Raw genomic sequence first — 25391 nt, 5'->3', positions numbered from 1 at the left:
AAATGTTGTACTGAAAAATAAAACAATGCGCTGTGTAAAGTTAGAAAATTTTATTAAATCTTTAATTAAAATTAAATAAATTTAATTATTACAGTGACTGTTACTCCTATTAATCAATAGGAGAACAAATAAATAATTTTGTTTAAATTATTTAAATATAAATAAACATTGAAATTATAGAACTGTTTACAAATTTATAAAATTCTTAAACGTGATTGGCTAGTTAAAAAGAGAAAAAGCATCCAACCGATACATAAGTATCCTGCGCAGGAACTAATAAGACAGCTTCATAATGACTAATCCAATCAGGCCACTAGCAGCGGCGATTCGATTAAATGACAATTCCATACTAAGCTTTAACTTAAATGGTGAAGAGCCATAAATGTTTTTTTACTTAACAGCGTACTTTAGCACTCATTGACGGCAAATCCCACCTGGCTATGACCAGGGTCGTACAAAACCCTAATCCTTGGTCCCAAACACAGGCATCACGCATAGCCTCGTAGCTCTTGCTTTGGAGCCTCTGCCGGAATCCACAATAATACCGCCGTTGCCAGAACCGTCTGTGGCATTGAGAGAATGTTCCCACCAACGCTGATGCCAGAAAGCTAAACCTAGTAGAAAGTGTCCATACGGCTGTTTTTCAGCAACGATGCGAAAACCGCTCCCCGCAGAACAGCTTCTCCGCCATTGTGGTATGTGCAACATGGTTTACCAGCTTGCTTATCAATCAGAGTGTCGTTTCAGTTTTCTTTTCATAATTGTCTATCAACATGCTGAGATGGCGTGATATGCCTGCCAGAGTGCCGCGAGCGGAGTTTTTTTCAGCGAGAAAAATCCGGTGGGCAAAGGCCACCATAAAAGCCTATCGGCTAATTATAGCCCAAATGAAGGGCGTTACTTCACATACCCATGTGAAGGCAAATGAAATCGGCAATACCAAAACCAATGTTTGCATATACCCCATTTTCACCATATAGCTCTGTATCAGTGTCTATAAACACTTTCCACTCACCTTCAGCATTTCGAAAGAAACTACATAATGAGGTGCTTACAGTTTAAAAAACCCATACAACATACAAATTGACACAACAAATTATCAAAAATATATTAAAAAATCCTACTTTTTAATAGGTATCAACACAAAATTGTGAATATATCCCCATTAGTCAATTTTAGATTAAGCAAAATCACTCAAGCAGTACTGCTATGTTGTCTTGGTGTTGTGTCGCAGAGAAAGAAATTGAATTCTCAATGTCAAGGCCACTGGAGTAGAGAAACATATTAGAAGGTACTCTTGAATTCACTCGCTTCAATGGGATACAAAATTATTGAATTGCCGTGTTTGTAATGCTAGGTTAGCTGGACAGTTGGAATAGAAAGGAATATTTGAATTTTTTAAGATGTTAGCAGCTCTTGTAAGCACGAAAAACAGAATGAACCGCAAACTTTTATAGACTGGCAGATTCTACACATATTATACTGTATTGCTAGATTTTATAGGCGTGAAATCGTTGGAAGATAGAAAAATTGTTCATTCCCACATGATCAAATCTAGAAATAACCAGGAAGTATTTGCTCAAAACAGTCTTATTAATGTGCATGCCAAATGTGGAAGTTTAATAGGTGTATGCCAAATGTTCGACAAAATGTCTGAAAGAAATTCATTCTCATGGGCTTCAATGACTGCAGCATACGTTCAGACGAGGCATTTTGAAGAGGCCTTGAAGCTATTTTCTGCCATGCAACGGTTTGGCATAAGCCCAAATGAATTTGTTTTTTCAATATTTTAAAGGCTTGCTCATGCGCAGAAGCTCTAGAGGTAGGAAATCACTTTTTTGCTTACATTGTAAAAATTGGATTTCAATCCAGTTCTTTTGTGGGGAGTGTAATCATTGACAAAATGGTTAACTGAAATTTAGTTTCATGGAATTCTAAGATTACACGATATACCTGAGGTAGGTTGTTTGAAGAAGCTCTAGAACTCTTTGGGTACATGAAAAATGAACTCTTTGGGTACATGAAAAGAGAGGACTTGGATTGGGACTATACCGCCATGGCCACAGTTGTAGGCGTGTGTGCAAACCTTTGAACTGGGTAAGCAACTCCACTGTCGCTCTGAAAAACTCAATTCGATTTCATTGTTGTTGTGGGAACTGCCCTTGTTGATAATACTAAAACTCCTCCAGCAATCAGACTGCGGGTTGTGGAGCATATCAGTTGAGAAAGTCGATTTGCAGGGAGGCAGTCATGTTTAAAAATTCTGCACCAAATAAATCCCACTGATAGTTCCAGCGTGGAAATTCATATCACACCAGTCATTTTCCTCCATAGGGCCTGCATGTATTAATTACAAAGCAAATACAATTAGAAATTTGTGCACTAATAATGACTACTGGTTATACATGTGAAATTCATGTACATGCCAGCCAAATTACTTAGAAAAGTGATGTAAACCTTATTCTATTCAGAAAATCATTACTGGTTATATTTTTCTGGACCAAAATGGATGTGTAAGAGTTTCTGAATAACTCACCGGTGAGAATGGAGAGGATTTGAGTATCAAATGCTCTATCTCTGAGCAACTCCCATTCCTTTAATGAACAAAAGTCCTTCCTTTCTATGACCAACCTCTTGCGGTGCAGTATATTGTCATTGTGTCGCAAATACAAGGCCAAATCTCGTGTTCCATCGTTCTGGGAAAAGTATTCCTCTGAAGCATTAACATATTGGATTGTTGTACTTCCTCTGTTAAAGTGAAATCATGTCAGTTTACTGTTGAAAAAACATGATTAAAAGAAATTCAATATACAAAAGTAAAGGCAATTACCTTGCATTGCTAGTTAAGTTTAGCAGATTTCTGCTCGCAAGTTCTGATGAGATGGCAAAAGCATCATGCCTTTGTAGCTTTCGAACATAAACCCAAATGTCCAAAAGTGCATCAGCACATATTTTCCTGTCTGCGGGAAATAATCCCAAGTCTAAGAAACATTCCTTGAGCACATATCTGAGGACTCAATACTGCCAAAGTGTAGGGCATATTGCAGATGCTGACAAAGAACATCTGATAAGGAGTCAGTACTGATCTGCTGCAATCTATATAACCCTTTTCTGTGATTATCTGATCTATTTTTTTTTTTACAGATCTTGTTCGTTGCCCTCATCCAAGCCTTGTGCGATTCGGCATGCATAGAATTTGCAATCATCGAAACCATTTGTTAAAGTATTTACAAACAGGCATTTTCCTTCCAATTTGATGTCTAGTGTTGGGTAATCCTTAGCTCCTTGTCCTTTCTGCGATTTCTTCTCTTTGTAAGGCTAATAAACGTGTGTTCTCTATATAAGAAATAAACACCAACAAGTATTAAACGACTCGGTGCAGCAAAATTTGCATTCTCAGCATATAGGCGAATGAGTCTGCATAGATTTCATTTATTCCCTTTCATACCCTGTCTCGCAGGAATGTGTAAGAGATCATTCCTGGCATCAATGTGCGTGGATTTTTTATTTCCTTTCTTTCATACTCTCTTTCGCATAAATGTGTAAAAGTTGTTTCCTCGAAATGGTTTCGTATTGCCTTGGCGAATTCCTTTCATCTTTAAATGTGATTTCAGAAGGACATCTGTTGAAATGGTTGAATAAATTAATAATAAGAAGGGTTCGGGTTTGCTTCCATTCAGGCACATAGGAAGCTGACTTTTGGCACGTTTTGTTTTTACTAAACACATGGAAAATATTCTTCCGTCATATAAAAACTTATAATTTATGATATCTTCATTCATTACACGTGTTGATTCAATTCTTGTTTGTTTTGCAGGTTTGATACAAGGAACGGAACATGATATTCAAAGCTTGAGGGGAAGAACTATCCAACTTGTGAAGATATTAGGAACTCAAAAAGGATCAAAGAAAGGCACTATTTCCACATCATACTGCAATTGCACCCAAGCTTGAGCGCTATTCCATTATACCCTTGCATTCCGACCCTTTAGGGTCTTGCAATCTTCTTTTCAATGATCCAATCACAAATCGCCTAGTCAAAGGTTTAATGCGAGCAAGGAATAAGGAACGTGGAGCATAGAATGAAGGACTTTTCCACCACATGAAGAGTGAAACAATTAAAATATCAAGATTCATACTCTAACATGGCAAATCGAGAAGAAGATCAATACCAAAAAGCACAAGAATAAGGCATTACAACAGAAAGATGAAGAAGTTGCCTAAGTTTAAGGAAAAAGGGGGCCCTATTTCCATATCAGCTTGCTATCCTGCCCTAGGGAAGTGAAATTTCCTTCCACTTCTAAGGAATGTGCTGAAAATTTCCTTGAGGATGCTTCAAACCTACTCTCCTAGTCACTGCACTGCTACCACGCCTAATGCAAGGAAGAATTCCTCCACACATGGAAATCCAACTCAAGGAATATCCTGATATAGTCTATAAAATGCGCTCCATAGTTCCTTGACTTGCATGAATTCATGCCCATCTTGAGACCTCCAATGTAACACAAGGCAATGCAACATTGTAAACATGTTCATCTAATCCACCAATAGACAGGTTCAATTCGGCCCTTTCAAGGATATGCAATAAGTTTGAATTCATTTGAATTAGATTTCAGAGGGAAAAGAGATTAAAAGGAAGAAAACAAAATTATCCTTAGGCTAACTTGGAATAGGAAGTTTGAAGAATCCACAAAGAAAGTAATTGTGAAAGTTATTTCACAATTCAAGCAAAATTATTTCCTTCAAATAAATTGCAAGCAAGAGAAGAATATCAGATTTGAAGCAGATCACAAGGAGAGCAATGGACAACAATCAGACTAGATCGTGGGTAGTGTTGTGACGTATTCACACATCGCCCCATTGTAAATGGGGAGCCCTTCTTTTTGCTTTCTAGGGTTAGTTTTCTTGGTCTTTTAGGTTCTTGGTCTTTTAGGTTGTTGGCTATTTGCCTTTGCATTTGAGGGTCGCCAGGGGGCTCATTAGGATAGCAGGCTTTGCTTGAGTTGAGGTGGGTCAGTAGGTGGTCCAAGTCGGGGTCTCTATTGAAAGCTTCCTCTTGGTTAGGCCTGGGTCTTGCTTTGAAGGTCGAGTCTTGATTGAGTTTGAGGAAGCCCTTATATCCTGCTAGGAATCTTGCCTTTTGGAGGCTATGTCATTGAGTTAAGGAAGTGAATGGAGGTATGTGAGTAGGCGTTCTCAAGAATTATTCCCTTTGAGGGTTTGAGATTGGTCCAGTTGATGAATGATGAAGTTCTAGGCGTTGATTGATGTGATACTGACCTATTTTGCCCTTAGAAATGCCTAACAACCAAGTCTACATTTAAAAATTTGGAGAAAGGTCAAGAATTTGAGCATTTTATGAAATTTTGCTCTTGACCCTTCCAAAGGGTCTAGAGCGAAATCCTTAGAAACACCTAACTTGTCATCAAAAGCATTGAATTGACATCACCTTGAAGGCAAATGGACTTGATTAAGGTGAAGGAAGGACCCAAAGGCCAAGTCTAAGAACAAAGTTGAAAGAAATGTTAGGAATTTGACCAATAAAGCAATTTTTGCTCCTGACCCTTCCAAAGGGTCCAGAGCGAAATTCTTGGATAGGTCTTGTCCTTCCAAGGATACCTAAGTGAAATGGTTAAGATGCACTTTTCATCCAACGTTTTGGGCTAGATGCCTCCTTAAGGTGATTTGTTGACATGTCCTAAGGTGAGAACAATGTGATTGAGGGTTTGAGTGTTTGGAAAGTATCTAAGGTTAATTCTTCAATTTCGCTCCTGACCCTTCCAAAAGGTCCAAAGCGAATTCCCTTATATCTCCCTTCTTGGTCTTAATTTGCCTCATAAACCTTGTACTTGTGGCGTAGTTGAGAGAGTATTGAGGTGTGAAACAAAGTGAAGTGATGAAAAGTAAGGAATTTGAGCATAATTGCAAATTTCACTCCTGACCCTTCCAAAGGGTCCAGAGCGAAATTTTTTCAAGCTCCTGACCCTTCCAAAGGGTCCTGTTGTCATTTTATGACACCCTCGGTCCATCAGTGAGAACCGATCAGAGATATGTTCCATGGACCAGCGCTGCCTAGTTGATCAAGGAGAAAAGCAGTGAAATCATGGTTTGAAGTGTTGTCTTGTCGGAAGTTCCTTGGCCCTCTCTTTCTCTAGCTCGGAACTTTGGAACCCCAAGGTTCCGAGTTTCTTTGCCTTAGCTTCTTTCTTTCCTGCTCCGTAACTCCGGAACTCCAGGTTTTCGAGGTTCCCTTCCTTCCCTTAGCTTTTCTTCTATTCTCCTCCCCAGGTTCCGGAGTTCCTTAGTCTTCTACCCCGGAACCCCCAGGTTCTAAAGTTCCTTAGTTTTCTACCCCGGAACTCCGGAACTTCCAGGTTCCGAAGTTCCTTGTCCAACTACGGAGACCCCGGTCCCTGAAGTTCCCCAACTACGGAGACCCCGATCCCCGAAGTTCCCCAAGTTCCTAAGTCTTCTACCTCGGAACTTTGGAACCCCCAGGTTCCGGAGTTCCTTAGTCTTCTACCTCGGAACCCCCAGGTTCCGAAGTTCCTTAGTCTTCTACCCCGGAACTTCGGAACCCCCAGGTTCCGAAGTTCCTTGTCCAACTACGGTGACCCCGATCTCTGAAGCTTTCCAAACTACTTCCGACTTGCAACACTTCCGGATGGCGTGATCGACACTCAAAGCTTTAAATGCTCCGACAGCTTTGGTGACTTTAGCACTTTTTTTGTGGAGCCATAGGGGTGCATTTAATGTTTTTGGTAGGATTTCCATCAAGGGAGGTACAGGTCCATGCTTGGTGACTTATATCATGCCTGACTTTGGAAGGTTAGTCAATCCACCTTCTTAGGATTGCCCTTTGTGGGTATGGCTAGGTTGCTTGCATGTACAAGTCAAGTGCATGCACTTCCTTGCACTTCTAGACTGACATGCAGGGGTCATGATCACCATTGTAACCCATTTTTCTATATAATGGCTTTTAAGCCTCATTGTAAAGGGTTCTCTCCCTGCTGCCTTGAGCTTTCTTATGTCATTCTCTTCTCTTGAAGACTTGTAAATTTTTGCATTTCTGCAATTGTAAGACCGGCTTTTGGCCTTATGATGAATTGAAAATCTCTATTCTTGCCTTTCTTCAACTTATGTATGATGTTTATGTGTTCTTACCTTCGTTATAAGTGTATGTTTGTGGTTTACTTTCACATGTATGCTGTGTTAATTGGTTTTCTGAGTGTGACCTTGTGGGAATCCTTCTCCCCTCTTAACAATTAGAAAATTCCACCCTCCACACATGCGTTTGGGTAACTCATGCAATTGAATCTTGTGCATCTGTTAGGCTTTTCAGTTGATTCCTTGTGCCATTTCGGGTGAGGAGAGAAACCATCTCTTCTTGGTGCATCACCTCCTTTCATTTTAAGCAATTCTCTCTTCCCTTTCCTCTGCAAGTTGTTAGGATAGGTTCAGTAGTAAGTTTTGAAGTGTTGAGTTGGTTCAACACCTGCACTTGGATTGAGAAGGAAGCCGGCCTTCTCTGGAGATTCAACCCTCTTGCACAAGGTTCCACACTTCGGGGTTGTTTCCATGTTTCACAAGGTTGCTGAGTTGATAGCTCAACAAGGGTGCAAGCTTTTCTGATAACAGGTCCAGAGCGAAATTCCCCAAAAAACCTATTTCTTCACTAAGGACATCAAATAGTGGACATGCATGGCAAGGAAAGGATTCAAAAAGACAAGTCTAAAGCAAGATGAGTGAAAATGAGGAAGAATTGAGCCTAAAAGAGCAATTTTGCTCCTGACCCTTCCAAAGGGTCTAGAGCGAGTTTCTCAAAAGCATGTATTTTCCTCACAATTATAAAGCAAATTGCCCTCAAGGTATTTTCCTAAGGTGGTTTGAAGCTATAAGCAAGCAAGCTAGGAGAAAGCTTTATCAAGGACAAGCCCTATTTTCCAAATTTTGCTCCTGACCCTTCTAAAGGGTCTCGAGCGAAATGTTTTCAAGCTCCCGACCCTTCCAAAGGGTCCAGAGAGAAATCCTTAGGATTGCTTATTTCCTCACCAAAAGCATTGAGTAGACACCACTTTGAGAGCAAGTTGACTTAATGGTGATAGAGGGAAGTTTGACAAGTTAAATTCAAGGCAAAGAAAGGAGAAAAGAAGTGTGAATTGAGCCAAAAAGAGAAATTCGCTCCTCACCCTTCCAAAGGGTCCAGAGCGAATTTCTCCATGAAGCATTATACCTTGCTCCAACCTATGAACTAACTCATTCCCAAGCATTTTTTCTTTTTTTTTGAAGGCACAAGACTTGTTGATAAGAAAAGGATGAAAAATGAAGATTCATGAGGGAAAATCAAGCAAAATACAAATTTTGCTCCTGACCCTTCAAAAGGGTCCAAAGTGAAATCCTTAGGAGGACTCCTTATTTCATCTAGTGCACCCAAAAAGATCTTGTTTTAGGCTAAATAGAGGGCAAATTCACTTGATGATGATAGAGGAAGGGTTGAAAAGAAGAAGAATGGTGTCAAAATGCAAATTTCGCTCCTAACCCTTGCCAAGGGTCCAGAGCGAAATTTCCTAAAAACTATATTTTGCTCCTTGTTGAGATCAAGATCTTGATTCCTAAGGCATTGTTGGGAGAGAATTGTTAAGTCTTGCCTTGAGAAGTGAGTTGGAACAAAGGAAATGATAGAATTGAGGCTAAATCGCAAATTTCGCTCTTGACCCTTCCAAAGGGTCTTTGCCCCCAATTTTGTATCAAGCCTAGCATTGATGGAGGTGGATTGAGATTAGAAGCATCCTTAGGCATGCATTTGAGTGAGTTGTGGTCACAAAATATGAAGAATTTATCCAAAAATGCAAAATTTGCTCCTGACCCTTCTAGAGGGTCCAAAGCGAAATCCTTCTTTTAGGCCTTTTTGGGGGTCAAATCATTGATGTCTTCAGGAGAGAGGGATTGAAAGGTGAAAATCAAAGCAAATTGAAGTGAGAGGAAGGAAGAATTCAACCTAAAGGAAGGAATTCGCCCCTGACCCTTCCAAAGGGTCCAGAGTGAAATTATTCAATGGACCTTGTACCTTGCCTTAGCAATTGGATGACCCGTCCTAAGTAATTTTTGAGAGCAAATGGCTTGTCTATACCTAGAAGGAGCACAATTATGAAGTTTAATGCCTTGAAGAATGAGTTATGAATAGGGAATTAAGTTAGATTAACAATTTCGCTCCTGACCCTTCCAGAGGGTCCAAAGCAAATTTCATTAGAGGTCCTGTCCCTGGAGAGGGTCCTGAGCGAATTTCATTCTAATGCCTTCTTGTTGATGATTTAAGGTGAGAAATATCATGTTAGAATGAATATATCATGTATACTTAATCATCCTTTGTTTGTTTTGCAGATCAACAAGACCAGGCTAGAAGGAAGAGCAGACAAGGAGGACTTATTGAAGTTTCATCATCACTAAGGACGCCTTGGATGCATGAGAAGGTACTCAAGGTGCTACTAAATTGAAGGACTTCGAATGATCAATAATTGCAAGCAATGTGTTAGAACTATCCTCAAAGAAATCACATGATGACTTGACCGTGAAGAGGCCTCATCAAACACAAGAGGGTCAAGGAGAGGTACGTCATCAATCAAGTACATCAAGGACAAAAGAAGATCAACCGAGGTTAGTGCAAGGATATGTTGAAGAAGCAGATAGTTTCAGAAGAGTTAATTAGAGTTAGCTTCTTAACATCACCAAGTTGAATATCAAAAGAGATACGAGCAAACTCAAGACAAGGTGGCATCCTAGTCACTGTTCCTCAAGTCAAATAGCTCCACCTTAGCATGTCTAAATTCAATGTACCTGACTCACCAGTGATGGCGCAAACTTTGAGGCACCTACCCCGATTTCCTATTGGCTCACAAATATTGAATGTAATTATTTCATTGGCTAAAGGAGTTTGTTGTAACAAACCCTAATTAGGGTTTTCACCTTGTAATTCTAGCCATTGATTATAAATCAATCAGAGTCATTGAAATGTAAAGAGCTCTCTATATAAAGCTCTGACTCTTCATTTGTAAAGGTTAATGGTTAGCTAATAGAGAATAGTGAATAGTTAGAAATTAGTCAATAGTGAATAGTCAACAAAATAAAGTAGCAATTAGAATAGAATAGGAGGAAAATGCAAGAAATTGTTGCCTAAATTGTAAATGAACTCCATTTTCATTGAAGTTATGGTGAAATGTGTCGTTTCTTTGCAATATGCATGGTCTCTTGTTGAATCTTCATTTTAGATGATGGTTAATTAGATTGAATGAAGGAAGTTATTGAATGCACTCGCGTGGAATCTGCCTAGTCCAAACCACTAGCCTCTTGCTGACTGTAAGTGCGCCTTGCGTGGTCAATTGACATAGAATGAGCTTAATCTCAAGTCGTTACGTGTCTATTGTTCACGCATTAACTTGAATGGTGACTAGTGTCTGATGGTGTATGATTTGAATATATTCGAAGCATCCCTTAGAAGATCGCACTGAGTTGGTGTCGGATTGTTCGATCTAATGGTGAGACCTAGCCTAGTAGGACTCCACCTAGTTGTTCATCCATCCTCTTGCATTCTAGGTCTTAGATTAGATTCTCCAAACCCTGTATCTTTTGATATTTCGTTATCTTCCAGCTAGTAGATAGGATTCAAGTTCCAGCAGATTAAACGCTCAAGACACTCAAACATAAGTCCCCTTGTGGTTCCAACATAATCACATCAGACCAAATTGAGCTTATCCACACGTAGAGACCCTACATATAAGAACCTTGGAGTCTTCTCGAATGATCCTTAGGCGAAATCTTCAGCGTTCGAGGAAACTTTGTTCAAGAGGGGATAAGATACCTTGGTATTTTATTCTGTGTTCACATGTGCATGAAAAATACATCAATAGGTAGGCAATAAGGAAGGGAGTGTGGATATCATGAGGTCAAGTGTGAACTTCCTCAACTAAACAACAAGGAATCATTGCAAAGAGGTAAGCAAGGAATGATGCATAAAGATTCAGCAACATGAAGACTTCTAGTCAACAATGCAAGATCAAGGTCTGAGCTAAGAAAGATGAGCATTCAAAGTGATATGCAGAATGAATTATTCAGCAAAGTCTACATCTTAAAGCAAACATGAGTGACTTTTCAATGGTGAAGACAAAGAGAAATGTCATCACGGTTTCAAAAATGCAACATGTAGTTTGAACAATTTCAAGGCAAGAACATCTCAACAAAGGCTTGCAAAAGAAATCAACTCGAGAAGGGAAATGTTGCAACAATCTTGAATTTCCTCCGAAAATCCAAGATCATGGTCAAAACTACAAAGGTAATCTTGGTCAGGGACATCATGTGCAAAGGTAATCTAAGCACAAGATGGAGGATCAAACATCATCAAGAAGAAAACAAGTATGGAATTCCCAAACGTAAGGATGAGATGCAAAGCATCACATGGGATTTCACATCATGAAGTCAAAAATTATATAAATGAAATCCAAGTCCAAGGCAGGGAATTTCAAGACCAAAGAGGGTTAAGGAAGGAAATAATTCAAGAATCCAGAGTCGAGGATTAAAATGCATCAATAGGGGCAAGTTCTCAAACATGAAGAAGAAAATGTATCACAAGAGAAGGAAAATTCCCTAGCTAGAAGATGAAAAGGGCGGACTTGATCAAAGATGATACAATTTGGGAATGTAACTCATCACATTGCATCAAGCTAGATAATGTTGAGTATCAAGAGATACGCCTCAATCACAAACGCTTCTTGGTGACGATCTACAAGGTAAGTTGAGTTGGCATCTAGTCATCATCCAGTCAAACAAGTTCTTCCACATTAGGACATCCAGATTCATTGAATTAACTCATCCCAAGGAGCGCAATCGCACATGTGAATATTGTTTAATGTACTTATCCTATCTTACTATTGGTTAGAATCCAAAGATGGACATGTGTCCTAAGCAATGTAGTTATTTCATTGGCCAAAGGAAGTTTGTTGTAACAAACCCTAATTAGGGTTTTATTATCGAATCTCGGGCATTTATCTCAAATTGATTTGAGTCATTGAATTGTAAAGAGTCCTCTACAGAAGGCTCAAATTAATTAGGGTTTGCTGATTGTAAGCTATAGTGTAAAGTTAGCCTGAGCCTAATCATTATGCTAAGTTCGATTGTGGATACTTATTCAAGTTGTGCTAGCATTGGGATTTGGATGATGTATTCGCAATGTGAAAATCTTCCATTTCCTTAGAAGATTGCATCAAGTTTGTGTGGTTGTTGTCATCAAGGCGAAGCAACACTTGATTTGAGGGAATTTGTTTGTCAAGTATCATCCATTGTTGACATTGTTCTTAGGATTAGAATAGATTTCCTAACCCTTCATCTGTTTTGTCTTTATTTTCCAATATTGAGCTAGAGTCTGTGTTCCAATAGAGTTCATAAACGTAAGTCCCCATGTCATTCCAGCTAAATCACATCACATTATTGAGTCTATCCAAGCATTTAAGTCGCATAGCTTGCATTGTAAACCTTGAAGTCATCTCATTTGATCATGTTGTATAGCATATGAGGTTTCTTTATTCAAGAGAGGATAGAATACCTTGGTATTTTATTCTGTGTTCAAAGTGCATAAAAAACACATTAACAATACGTTTGCAAGGAAAGGTATCCTGAAGGAATCTATAACAAGTTAAAAGCTAGGAAGATTGGACCATGCAAATTTATGAATAATATAAAAGAGAATGCTTACCAAATTGATTTACCTGAAGACTTGGATATTAGTCCTATCTTTAGTGTTGCTGATCAATACTCATATTCAGCTAGAGTCAATGATCATCAGGTGGAAGATCAGAAGAATAAGAAAGAAGGTGATCATGGGATCAAGTATTTGCCAAAGAAAAATAAAGAGCATGTGGAACAAGAGTTGGATATTAAACTAATGGCTACATGGTCCAATTCTCATAAGCTATATTTTGTTAAATGGGAAGGACTGTCGGAGTCTTGCAGCCCGGGGATCACAGAAGCTGACTTGCTGAAGCACAGCCAAACAACTCCAAAACTATGTTCAGATTTTCTGAGAGGAGGGGACGATGATGCAGAGCACCTTCCTTAAACTTCTATTCCCCATAACCTGTCAGTTGAGTTGACTCAATTTTTCTAGGACTTGTTATTGCTATTTTTAGTTAACTGTTTAGTAGTTCTATTACTGTCAAACAGTTGTCATGCGTTTTTATTTTTAGATTGAACAATAAAAATAGGACTGCATAACTGTGCTGGCTATGAGAGCTGAATGATAGGTAATTAGTCAGGGTTAGTTTTTAGGGGTTTTGGGTGAGAAGAATAGAAGAGGGGAAGGGAAAAGGAAGACACAAAGTAGGGGACAGAATGAGATGGAATTAGTATGAAAATCTTATCTCTGTGTGATGTTAGTATTTACTTGAGTATGAATAGAATACAATTTCTTATTGTGCATTTCACATACTGACAAAATGGTTCTTTTTTTTTGCCTTCTTAATTCTTAGTCATACTTTTCTCTTTCCATCATCATGAGCTAGGTCAGAACAGAATTTGTTTTTCCTTTGAAGGCTCACTTGCAGGCTCAAAAATAGGTTTGCATCAAGGGATTACCCTAACATCAGAAGCTTAACATTTTCTAGTGTAAGTTTTAAGTGGTGGCATGGAGTCATCGCCATGACAGTGGTTGATTAAGTTGATAGTTGTTGTGAATTGAATCTAAAAAAAATATTAATAGCAAAAGAAGATAATTTCTGTAACTTGTACCTATAAGTTACAACACAAGACTGGAAATTGTATACTTATGTGCATTTGGATTAATCTACATACCACATTTACAGAAAATGAGCACTCTAAATTCCTGAGCCAAATTTAATTGCAGCCTGGACAACTCCCACATATTTGAATACTCCCACCTCCAAGGTTTATACAAAAGAAAGAAATGTCTTGTTATACATGAACAAACCAGTTCAAAATGTTTACTACACTGAACATACCACAAAAGTTGATCATAATCATAGGCTGAAAATATACATGAACTTATATTGATTTGTGCCAGTGGGTATCAAAATGTATTGAAACTTAACATGGATGTCAAGAACCTTGGATCTTGTCCTTCAAGATGAAAGATAAGAAAGAAGTCAATCATGAAACCAATTCAAAGGAAATTGTACTTTCACAATTTCAACTCTAAGCTCAAAAATAGAAATGTTCTTGGCCCACAACCACTGCTTCCCAATTGTCTCATCACAGGTAACAAGCTTCAGGGAACTTAGTTCACAGACAGTTGAAGGTAACATCATCAAAAGAGAACACTCTCTCATATCAAGCTCCCTCAATTTCTTGAGTTGTTCTATTTCCTTTGTAAGTTCTTTCAAGCCCTCACATAGTGAAATGTCTAGATATTCCAACCGTCCAAGTTTTCCAATTGACACAGGAAGCTGTTCCAGGCGTGGTAATGCTAATAACCTTGACATTCTTAGACAGCTCATATTTTCAAAATCATATGGCAAATTTTGAAGAAGACGAAAGTTGGTAATAGAGCATGAAAGGGTGGGGGGTATATTGCAAATACTGAGGGGTCACTCCTCCAAATCACTGCTATGGTCGAGGTTCAAATCTGGCAGCTGGGTGTTGATGATTGTGGATATATTTCCAAATCCTTCACATAAGCTCAAACATAGCTTCTTTGAGTTCTGCAGTGCTTCAATGCTCAGTTTTTCACCAATGGGTGAAATCAACCTCTCCAAGCGGACACTGTTAAGTGAGTGATGATAGTTTGAATAATTTACATAGACAGCTGAGTTCACCCACTGAACAAGGGATTAGAATATTAAAGACTTAGTATTAGTTTTCAATGTCAATCCGATATAGATTTTGTCACAACAAAGAAGATAAAGCAATATTATACAGAAAAAAATTCTTGAATTTCGACCACAATTTAATATTACAGGTGAACATAAAAAACACAATTTAATATTACAGGTGAACATAAAAAATAATGGTTAGCATTTCCAAAACATATATATTTGGACGAAATCCATTTGTAAATATCTCACCGGTGAAAATCGAGAGGATTTGAGTATCAAATGCATTATTATTAAGCAAATCCCCTTCAGCTAACAAACCAGATTCCCTGTTTGTTATGAGGAACCTCTTGCTGTTGACTACATCGTCTTGGTGTGCCAAATACAAGGACAGATCTCACATTACATCATGCTAAGAAAAGCATAGTTCCAAGACTTTTCCATATGGGATTGTTTAACTTCCCCTGTTCGTGCTAGCAAGTCAGCTTAGTGTTTAAAAATATGGTAACAGAAGATCCAAGATATTAAAGGAAAGACAATACCTTAGAATGCTGTTAAATTTAACAGGTTTTTGCTTGCAAGCTCTAGATGAAAGAGCAAAAGCGTCATGCCTTTGTAGGTTTCGAACATAAAGCCAAATAACTAATAGTGCATCACCACTGAATTTCTTGTCCTCTGGAAATAACTCCAAGCCTAAGAAACACTAATCTAAGGAATCAATACTGGTCTGCAGCAATTTAAATAGTCCTTTTCTGTGATAATCATAAAATGTAGAAAACATTTGTAAGCAAATGATTTCAGAAAACAACAAATTCTAATTAATAAATAAATATTTTTTACGAGAATTCATTAAAAACAATTATTTCAGAAAAATCCATACCTGCTTTATGAGATTTGCATTAATAGTGCTTAGACTTGATATCTGTCCAAAAATGCAGAAGCAGAAAAGCAACAGAACATCCTTTGGGCCCAACAATGGTAATTAATAGAACTGAGGGTAATGTAAAAAGCCAGCAGGTTCACCAGAACATGGTAGCTCCTTAAGCTTTTCCCCAAACGACATCTGCTTCGGAATTTACCATATGATCTTCGAAATGTGAGCTATCTAATGATATCAAAATTATTGACTTTACCGGTCCTGAAAGAGCTCCCAGTATTAATTGGAAAACTTGGACGGTTGGAATATCTAGATATTTCAGTATGCGAGGGTTTGGAAGAACTTCCAGAGGAAATAGGACAACTCAGGAAATTGAGGGAATTTGATACAACAGAATGTTCCCGTTTGATGAGGTTAACTACAACTATTTGTAACCTAAGTTCCCTGAAGCTTGTTGTATGTGATGAGAAAATTGGGAAAGTGGTTGCTTGCCAAGAAAATTTCTAATCTAGAGCTTAGAGTTAAAATTGTGGAAGCACACCTCCACTGTAAACTGCCAGCACATTAAGCACATAGTGTCAGTGTTTACATGACGGCTTTTTGTGCTGAGCCATTGGTAATAGACCATGACAGAGAGGAGGACATAGTCAAGATATCAAGGGCCAACTCTTCAAACTGGCTGCTTTGATCTGATATAAGATTGCTTGTGTTGAATGTGTATATATTTCCAAATCCTTCACATGAGCTCAAAGATATTTTCTCCAAGCTCTGTATTCTTCATAACTCTCATTTTCAACAAGGGGTGAAATCAATATCTCCAAATTAAAGCTAAGCCATCTAGCCCTTTCACTGTTGCCTTCTTTGTATCACAAATTAATACCATAAAATAAATAAGTTTTTTAATGGATTTCAAATATGGGGGAAGACTCAAGAAAGTCTTCTATCCCACAAAGGAGTAACAGAGCCTTTGTCTCAGGGAAATTCATATCATGCCAGTGATTTCCTCCATAGGTTCTGCGTGTACAAATCAAAAAGGAAATCCAATTAGAACCTTTTGCATTAATTATGAATGTCAGTTACATAGGTTATATTCTTGTCATATTGAAGTTGAAACCATGAATGGATATATGCGAAGGAAAAAAAAGAGCTTATTTTTGCGATGCAGAAAAAGAAGGGTGCTTAATACTACAGCATGAAAAATCTGAGAATTGAAAACAGCAGTGTTGTATATTGTTGCTTATTAGGGAATAGGACATTTTGAACATCCAAAAAGGTAGGTCCAAAAAAGTAGGTTACAGAGGCAGTTGAGCTTACCTGCTGAACAAATGATTAGGATATCAAAGTCTTATGATAGGCCGTTTGAATTTACTTGAAGAGTGATACAAACGTTATAATATGAAGAAAATCATGTTTGAAATTCAAGTCTAATCTATAATTTGGCATCAAAGATGATCATGAACATAATGATTAACATATGAAAAAAAAATTGGGGGCCGAAATGTTTCTGTAAAAGCTTTTGAATAACATACCAGTGGGAGTGGAGAGTATTTAAGTATCAAATGCACGATCATTAAGCAACTCCCTTTACCCAACCTCTTGCTGTCGACTACATTTTCTTGGTATGCCAAATAAAAAGGTCAAATCTGGCATTACATCGTGCTGAGAGAAGTATAGCTCCGAGGCATTTTCATATGGGATTGTTGTAGTTCCTCTGTTAAGTGCAAAAATGTCAGCTTAGTGTTGAAAAATATAATAACAAAAGATCAAATATGAAGGAAAGAAGACAAATTACCTTATATTGCTACTTAAATTTAACAGGTTTGCCCTTGCAAGTTCAGATAAGATACCAAAAGCATCACACCTTCGCAGGTTTCGAACATAAACACAAATATCCAATAGTGAATCACCACAGATTTTCTTGTCCTCTAAAAATAACACCAATTCTAAGAAACATTCATTAGTTGCATCATCTAAGGAGTCAATACTGGTCTGTATCAATCTACATAGCCTTTCTCTGTGACAATCTGATGTGTTTTCTCCTCTACAAATCTTGGTTTTTGCTCTTCTTCAATCCTCTTGGGGTTCCCCATGCGAAGAGCTCCCAATCACCTTGAGAGCAAGTGGCAGACCGTCACATTCTGCTTGCACCTACACTTCCTAAAATCCATAGAAATCATTAGCACACCATGTAGGAAAACAGAATCTTATTAAAAAATAATTCATTAATTATTTATGAATCTAAGAAAACAACAATTACTTCATAATAATCCTTACCGCCTTTACTATATTTGCATCCGTAGCGCTTAAAATTTCTGTCTAAAAGCCCAGGAGTAGAGAAGCAATAGAGCATCGTCTGGGCCCAACAATGGTAATTGAGAGAGTTCTGTAGCGAGGGTTGAGAGGATTGTGGATTTGTCTTTTCCAACAATGGTAATTGAGAGAGTTCTGTAGCGAGGGTTGAGAGGATTGTGGATTTGTCTTTGGTAGTCAAAAATTTTGTATCATGGACCTTCAAATAATAAATTTTCCTCACATTATCTGCGGAAAACATAACAGTATATCAACTACTAAAAGAAACACTTCCTATCCACTATACAGTAAAACAAAACCAATAAATCAAGCCAGGGAAAACATAGAATAAGAACACAGTTTGTTATGTGCTAAGTCATCTCTTCTTGTACGCAAACGACATTCAAAGACTAAAAAACCCAGAATATAAGGGAATGGGCTTTTTAATAAAGGCTTAAAACATGAACACAAACATAGAAGAAGAATACTGTTTGTTATGTGCTAACTCTATTAAAAACAGAGATATACAAGGAGAAATGGAGAATAGAACAGCAGAACAGAACATCAAACTCACAATTTATTTTCATTATTGAAAAATACTAATAAAAATAACAACAAACTAAAAAAACATTGTCAAATGAACTAAAACTGATTAACATTCAACTGAAAACAAATCCACTGAAACAGCTAACTAAAACAGATCTACAAATCTTCTTTGATTTCTATTCAAACTCTAACTGTTGAAACATTATATTCCAATAAACTCCTCTCTTCTACACATCTCTTCTACACATACAGCATTCAAAGAGAGGAAGACCCAGAGTTTCAAGGGAATGGGCTTTTTAATAAAGGCTTAAAACATGAACACAAGTTAGAAGGGATTTAACCTTCAATTTGAAGAAAATTTCATAGTGTAGAATCTAGAGCACTCTTCCCACCACCTCCCGCATAACATACAGCAACCACCGACACCTGGCCGTGGAACAAAACTCCCTCCAAATCCCCACAACATTTCTTCAACCCCACATAAAACTGATAACAATACGTAGAATCATTCACCATTTCAAAACTATCAACAAATGAATCGAAGCCATTTATTAAACTTCTCACAATCTGTTTCTTTTATGTGATTTCTTTTTCTTTGCTACGCTATCATATAGATCTCTTCCTTATATAGAAATTGATAGACGTGCAAATATCGAACGACTCAGTTTAATTGAAGTTTCCATGAAATCGACATTCTCAGCGTACACGCGCATTGATCTGCTTAGATTTTTTTCCACTACTACTACCAACCTTGTCGGATTTGTTTCGTATTAACTCATAGAACAAATAATTTCGAAGGTCACGTAGGGGGGTTTTCTTGCTAGTCTATTTATTCCGTTCTGCTGCCACGAAGCTCGCCATACTTCAAACTTAAAATATATCGTCAAGGTGAAGCATTAATTAGCAAATACAAGTATAACTTATTTTTAAGAGTAATGTAGCATTAATTTATTAAAAACTTGTTCATCTGCATTGTATGTTAACTTATTAAAAAAAAAAAAAAAATTAATTTTTTAAAACATAACATTAAAGATTATTTTTTAATTATTTATTAAATTAAATTAGTTAGCATAATTTTTATTCAAATATAAGAAATGATGAATAGATTTATTTGAATATGCTTCTGGATTTGATTGTGTGAGTTTTTTTGCATCAATGCTTCGGATCACACTCGGTGATCCATTTTTTCTCCTTGTGCTCTCTACTATCATCCTGATGATGGATCACAGAGTGTGATCGACGTTGATGCAAAAAAACTCACAATCAAATTCAGAAGCATATTCAAATAAACTAATGGATTGTGAAAATCTAGTAAGATTGATGAATAGATGTTAATGAAGTTATTGCAATAGTCTAACAAAGAGTCTTAGATTAGCATTCATAATATGAAACATAATCAGGACGCAACTAGTAAGGGTTTGATAGGTGTCACATTCTTAGTCCAATGCTAATGATACAGTGAGACAAGTGGTGTTGGCTTTGGTCAAATCTACTTTCCCTTTTAGTAATCCCTCCAAAAAGGTCAATCAACCTTGTTACTCAAGAAGACCACTTTCTACAAGTGTTCTATCTTCTTCCATTTTATATAGTCTCTTCATTTTTTGAAACCTCTTTTTCCCTTGAGGGAAATTGATACTCTCACATCCCTTCTTGAATTTTGGAAGAAGGCAAAATTGTTCTTTAGAAATGTAAATTTGTGATTTGGAAAGTTCTCCCTATAGAACCAACACACATAGTACTTAACCTTAGTGGCATGCATAAAATTGGATGATACTAACTCAATCTAAACCATTCAAGTTCACTCTTAGACTCCAAACTAGAATCCTTTTGTAGTTTCAATTTATTTTTGAGGATTGTGTGAGAGTTATGTCTTTCTAATTATCAAATGTTGAATGTCATGTTACTCCATATGAGAACTCAATGTCCACTTTAATATTCACATGGCTATTTCCTCCCCAAAATTTATGGAAAATTTCTCTAACAAGACAATTGCCTAATTGGAGACTACTTTAATATTCATATGGCTATTTGCTCCACAAAATTTATGGAAATTTTCTCTAGCAAGACAATTGCCTAATTGGAGACCAGTTTAGCTACTTTATTAGATTTTTTGATGGATTGTGTGGTCTCTATAATAGATATCCCAAATTGAAGAAAGAAAGCAAGAAAAAAGGGACTTTTAAGGTTGTATGCATGTAATGGTCGCTGAGAAGAGAAAGTGCATGAGTTACATATATAAAGTGTTCTATTTGTAGTTCGCATGCGTTGTCTATTCTTTTGGCTACAATTGTATCCATAAATTCGAATCAAATAACTGCTTGCCACTCATTTTTTGAGTATTTTAGATTAATTTATCTAATTATGATTGATAATTGTAGAGAAAATTGTTTTGGATTATTATGCCGAGCTGAGAATTATTAGGTATCCTTTCCAAAAGTGAAGTCTTTTTGGATCTTTAATGGGGTTTCTTAGATTTATGTTTTTGTAGATGGGATGATCAATTTTGGGGCAATAATTCCCATCATTGTTTTGATTGTAATCAGGGAAAGTTCTGACAAAAGGTAACTTATCATTAGAGAATTGGTAAAGAATATCTAGTGAATTTACTATACTAAATTATGATATGGGAGTGCATCATTTTCTTATGGATATTAAAAGAGTAACATAGATACTATTCTTTTTGACTTTGATAAAACTTTTAGAGAATTGTGCATGGTCTGAAATTAATTCAGAGGGATCCAAAATGTATGACAAAAATATATACTTATCGAACAAAATCTTTAATCATTCTCTTTCTTATCAAAATGATCATAATAATCCAAAATGATCCAACATATGAGTGATAAAAATACATGATTGTTTTTCATAATCTTTAATCATCCTCTTTTTAATAAGAGTGATTAGAATGATCCAAAATGATCCAAAACATCAGTGTTAGAAATATATAATCGTCTTTAGTTATTTTCCCTTTACTAAAAGAGTGATCCAAAGAGATGGGAAACATTGATAGAGAGTGATCCAAAATAATCGAAAGCCTATGATCTAGAACATCTATGAAAAGATCTAAACAATAAATTAAGTTGTCTACTAAAATTTAATGTTTATATCATAGCATTTCTTAGTGATTATAAATTTTAAGGAATTTAAGTTTTATGTATAAAGCTTTACATCTTGCAACATTGTTAACAAGTTTTATGTATAAAGCATGATATTTGGAAATTGTTATTTTTTCAAAAATATAGAATTGGGAACCTAGAAATTTCTATTTTCTATAAAATGAAAAAACTTGCAATGCGCATTCAAGTTCGGGAAAAAGTTAAAAATTTGAAGATGAGATGAATTCAATGAAAAAAAAAACAGTTTTAGGAGATAATCACTAATTGTATTTATTAACAATGAACCTTGTTTTCATTTAATTACAAAAACTTGCATCCATGGATGCCTAACAAAATTTGAAAGTAGATAATAAATTTCGATTCAAAATTAAACTATTGAAATTTTACTGCTGTCAAAGTTGTCTATAAACAACTCAACCTTCATCATTTTAGCCCTCAACCTGAGTGTATATTTGTTTATGAGAGCATATTTTTTATACATAATAGAAGTCGTGTCTTTGGAAGCTAAACAAAAGGATTGCCTCCTCCTTTGCTTTACTATTGTCAAAGGCGATTTCTGCTTTAGTTTTAGTTTGATGCCCGACTTCCTTTTTCATATGCCTTGCTTTTAGAAACTCAAGGTGTTTCCTACAATTTTTGTGTGGTTGTTCTTTTCATCAACTTGATCTATGGCCTTAACAATCTCCCCGAAATTCTCCTTGTATAACACTCATTGTGAGTATATAGAGAAAAAAAAATAAAAAATTATAGATCCCAAATTTTGTAACACTTCTTACCTGTAGTGTTTTATGCTGTCAATACTGAGATTATAGTCCATATGAACACCATTGAAGATTCCAGGCTTGATGCTAGCAATAGGAACTCCTACATCTTTGGAGGCTACACCAACCACCCCAAAGCTTCTCATGCAGGTCGAGCACTTTGCACTGAACTCTTTAGCACTAGTTTTAGCTCCATTGTAATGGAGAAATAAATTGGGCATTCTTTGAGCTTCCTGGTATACTAAATTGTCCAATGTTTGGATAATATATTTTGACAAACATATCAAAGGAGCTAAGACTATCTGTAATGCCAAAATGTAGACTTCACATACCCACATGAATATTTGTAAAGCAAAATGCCACGGTATTAACATATTTTACACACCCAGTTTAAATTATTATAGTGCCCCAAATATCTTTTGACAAACGTATCAAAAGGGCTATGACTATTAGTAATGCCAAAATGTAGACTTCACATACCCACATGAATATCTGTAAAACCAAAATATCAAGACGTTAACATATTTCACACACCCAATTTAAATATTATAATGCCAAAATGAAGACTGTCCCTTAACATACTCACATGAAATATCATTAAAGACAAAATCCAAAAAATCTAGACATTAAATTCAAACAACACTTATTTGACACAATCCATTTGAATATCATTATGCCAAAGAGTAGCTTGTCCCTTAACCCACCCAAAAAAAACTGTAAATTGAATATGCACAGTACTACTTACTTCACACTACCACTTAAATATCATACCAAAACCACACATACCAAAACCACACTTACTTCACATACCCACGGAAGGCAAATGAAGTCGGCAATACCAAAACCAATGTTTGCATATGCCCCATTTTCATCATATAGTTTTGTATCAGTGCCTATAAACACTTTTAACTCCCTTTTAATATTTTGAAAGGAACTGCATAATAAGGTTCTTACAGTTTGAAAAACCCATTCACGATACAAACTGGCACAACAAATTATCAAAAATAGATTAAAATATCCTACTTTTTAGAGATCGCAACACAGAATCGTGAATATTTCCCCATTAGTTAATGTCAGATTAAGCAAACTCACTCAAGCAGTACTGCTATGATGTCTTGGCACCGTGTAGCAGAGAAAGAAATTGAATGCTTAATGTCAAGGCCACTGGAGCAGAGAAATATAGAAGGCACTCTTGAATTCACTTTGCTTCAATGGGATGCTAAATTCTTCCAAATCAATCCTCTTCATCACTTTGGCTTTCTTCAGTAGACTATTCTCAACAGCTCTCTGCAGCACCCACAAGAAGAAATTCTTTCAGCATCAAGTAAACACAACCAAATTAAGGAAAAGTAAAAGCCAAAATCAAGTACTTTCTTGATACTTCTACAAGAGGCATCTTTTGAACAACACCGGTAAAAACACCATCTTCATATTCTTCAGCCTTCAATACATCTGTGAGAAAAGTCGAGGTAGATGCCACTAAAGCCCTCAAGCATATCTGGGTAACATTGGCCATAGATATCGAGCTCCTCAACATATCACACTCCCTCTTCTCATAAATTCCCCCTATTAACATCTCAGACAAATCTCCACTGTACAAACACCTACTTGTGTCTGGATATGCTCTCATGATCTTATTATAATCTCCTATTGAGCTCTAAAAATAATTCATAGAATTGGCTTTTGCACGGCTCCTAATCGTTACCCCTGAAATGCAACATACAGGGAAAAACAAAAAACAACTCATTTTAATTCATGTTCAACACAGTTTCTCTTAGGATACTCAATTCATTGGGAAACCATTCGCACGAGCACATTATTAGAAGCTCAAAATTATTGAATTGAAGTCATTGTAATGCTAGGTTAGCTGGACAGTTGAAATAGAAAGGAATTATTGAATTGTTTAAGATGTTAGCAGCTCTTGTAAGCACGAAAAACAGAATGAACCACAAACATTTATAAACCAAGGGAGCACGCTGGCAGATTCTACACATTATACTGTATTGCAAGATTGTATAGGCGAAATCTTTGGAAGATAGAAAAATTGTTCATTCCCACATGATGAAATCTGGACATAACCAGGAAGTATTTGCTCAAAACAGCCTTATTAATGTGTATGCCAAATGTGGAAGTTCGACAGGTGTATCCCAAGTGTTCGACAAAATGTCTGAAATAAATTCATTCTCATGGGCTTCAATGACTGCAGCATATGTTCAGACGAGGCATTTTGGACAGGCCTTGAAGCTATTTTCTGCCATGCAACGGTTTGGCATAATCCCAAATGAATTTTTTTTCTCAAGCATTTTGAAGGCTTGCTCATGTGTAGAAGCAATAGAGGTAGGAAATCAGTTTTTCGCTTACATTTAAAAAATTGGATGCCAATCCATTTCTTTTGTGGGGAATGTAATCATTGACAAAATGGTTAACCGAAATTTAATTTCATGGAATTCTATGATTACAGGATATACCTGAGGCGGGTTGTATGAAGAGGCTCTAGAACTCTTTGGGTACATGAAAAAAGAAGACTTGGATTGAGACTATACCACCATGGCCACAGTTGTAGAGTATGTGCAAACCTTTGAACAGGGTAAGCAACTCCACTGTCGCTCTGTAAAAACTCAATTCGATTCCATTGTTTTGTTGGAACTGCCCTTGTTAATAATACTAAGACCCTCCAGCGATCAGATTGCAGGTTGTGGAGCATATGGGTTGAGGAAGTCGGTTTGCAGGGAGGCAGTCATGTTTAAAAATTATCACAAATCGGCATGAAAATTCTGCAAGAAATAAATCCGACGTGATAGTTCCGGCGTGAGGATACTGAATTCAGGTGGACTATGTCCACCATATATAGCCTACTATTAGGCAAATTCAAAAACCCAATTGTAAGTTTCGACAAATTTGTACATACGACACTCTACTGAAAATTGAAAACTTATAAGCATTTGGATTAATTTATTTAGTATACTTTCAGAGAAGATAGCGTAGATCA

General features: G+C 36.7%; 2 long non-coding RNA genes across 3 annotated transcripts; one reads left to right on the top strand and one right to left on the bottom strand.

Annotated features, from left to right (window-relative positions):
- Nucleotides 1-403: 403 nt before the first annotated feature.
- On the top strand, nt 404-25307 carry LOC131079850 (uncharacterized). Its single transcript, XR_009372248.1, has 4 exons — nt 404-695; nt 1235-1291; nt 24864-24989; nt 25088-25307. It is a non-coding gene; the product is annotated as an uncharacterized LOC131079850 (long non-coding RNA).
- On the bottom strand, nt 13884-18344 carry LOC131875417 (uncharacterized). 2 transcript variants are annotated; one of them, XR_009372247.1, is made up of 6 exons: nt 17965-18344; nt 17483-17847; nt 17220-17401; nt 15694-16704; nt 15066-15565; nt 13885-14819 (listed from the first exon to the last, which is right to left on the bottom strand). It is a non-coding gene; the product is annotated as an uncharacterized LOC131875417 (long non-coding RNA). The 2 variants fall into 2 exon arrangements; XR_009372246.1 differs by having other exon boundaries at nt 13884-15565.
- Nucleotides 25308-25391: the final 84 nt, after the last annotated feature.

This window comes from Cryptomeria japonica, chromosome 4 (assembly GCF_030272615.1).
Source record: "Cryptomeria japonica chromosome 4, Sugi_1.0, whole genome shotgun sequence".
NCBI classification, from domain to species: Eukaryota; Viridiplantae; Streptophyta; class Pinopsida; order Cupressales; family Cupressaceae; genus Cryptomeria; species Cryptomeria japonica.
The sequence above is the reverse complement of the archived record's forward strand: the minus strand, read 5'-3'. Positions and strand labels throughout refer to the sequence as shown.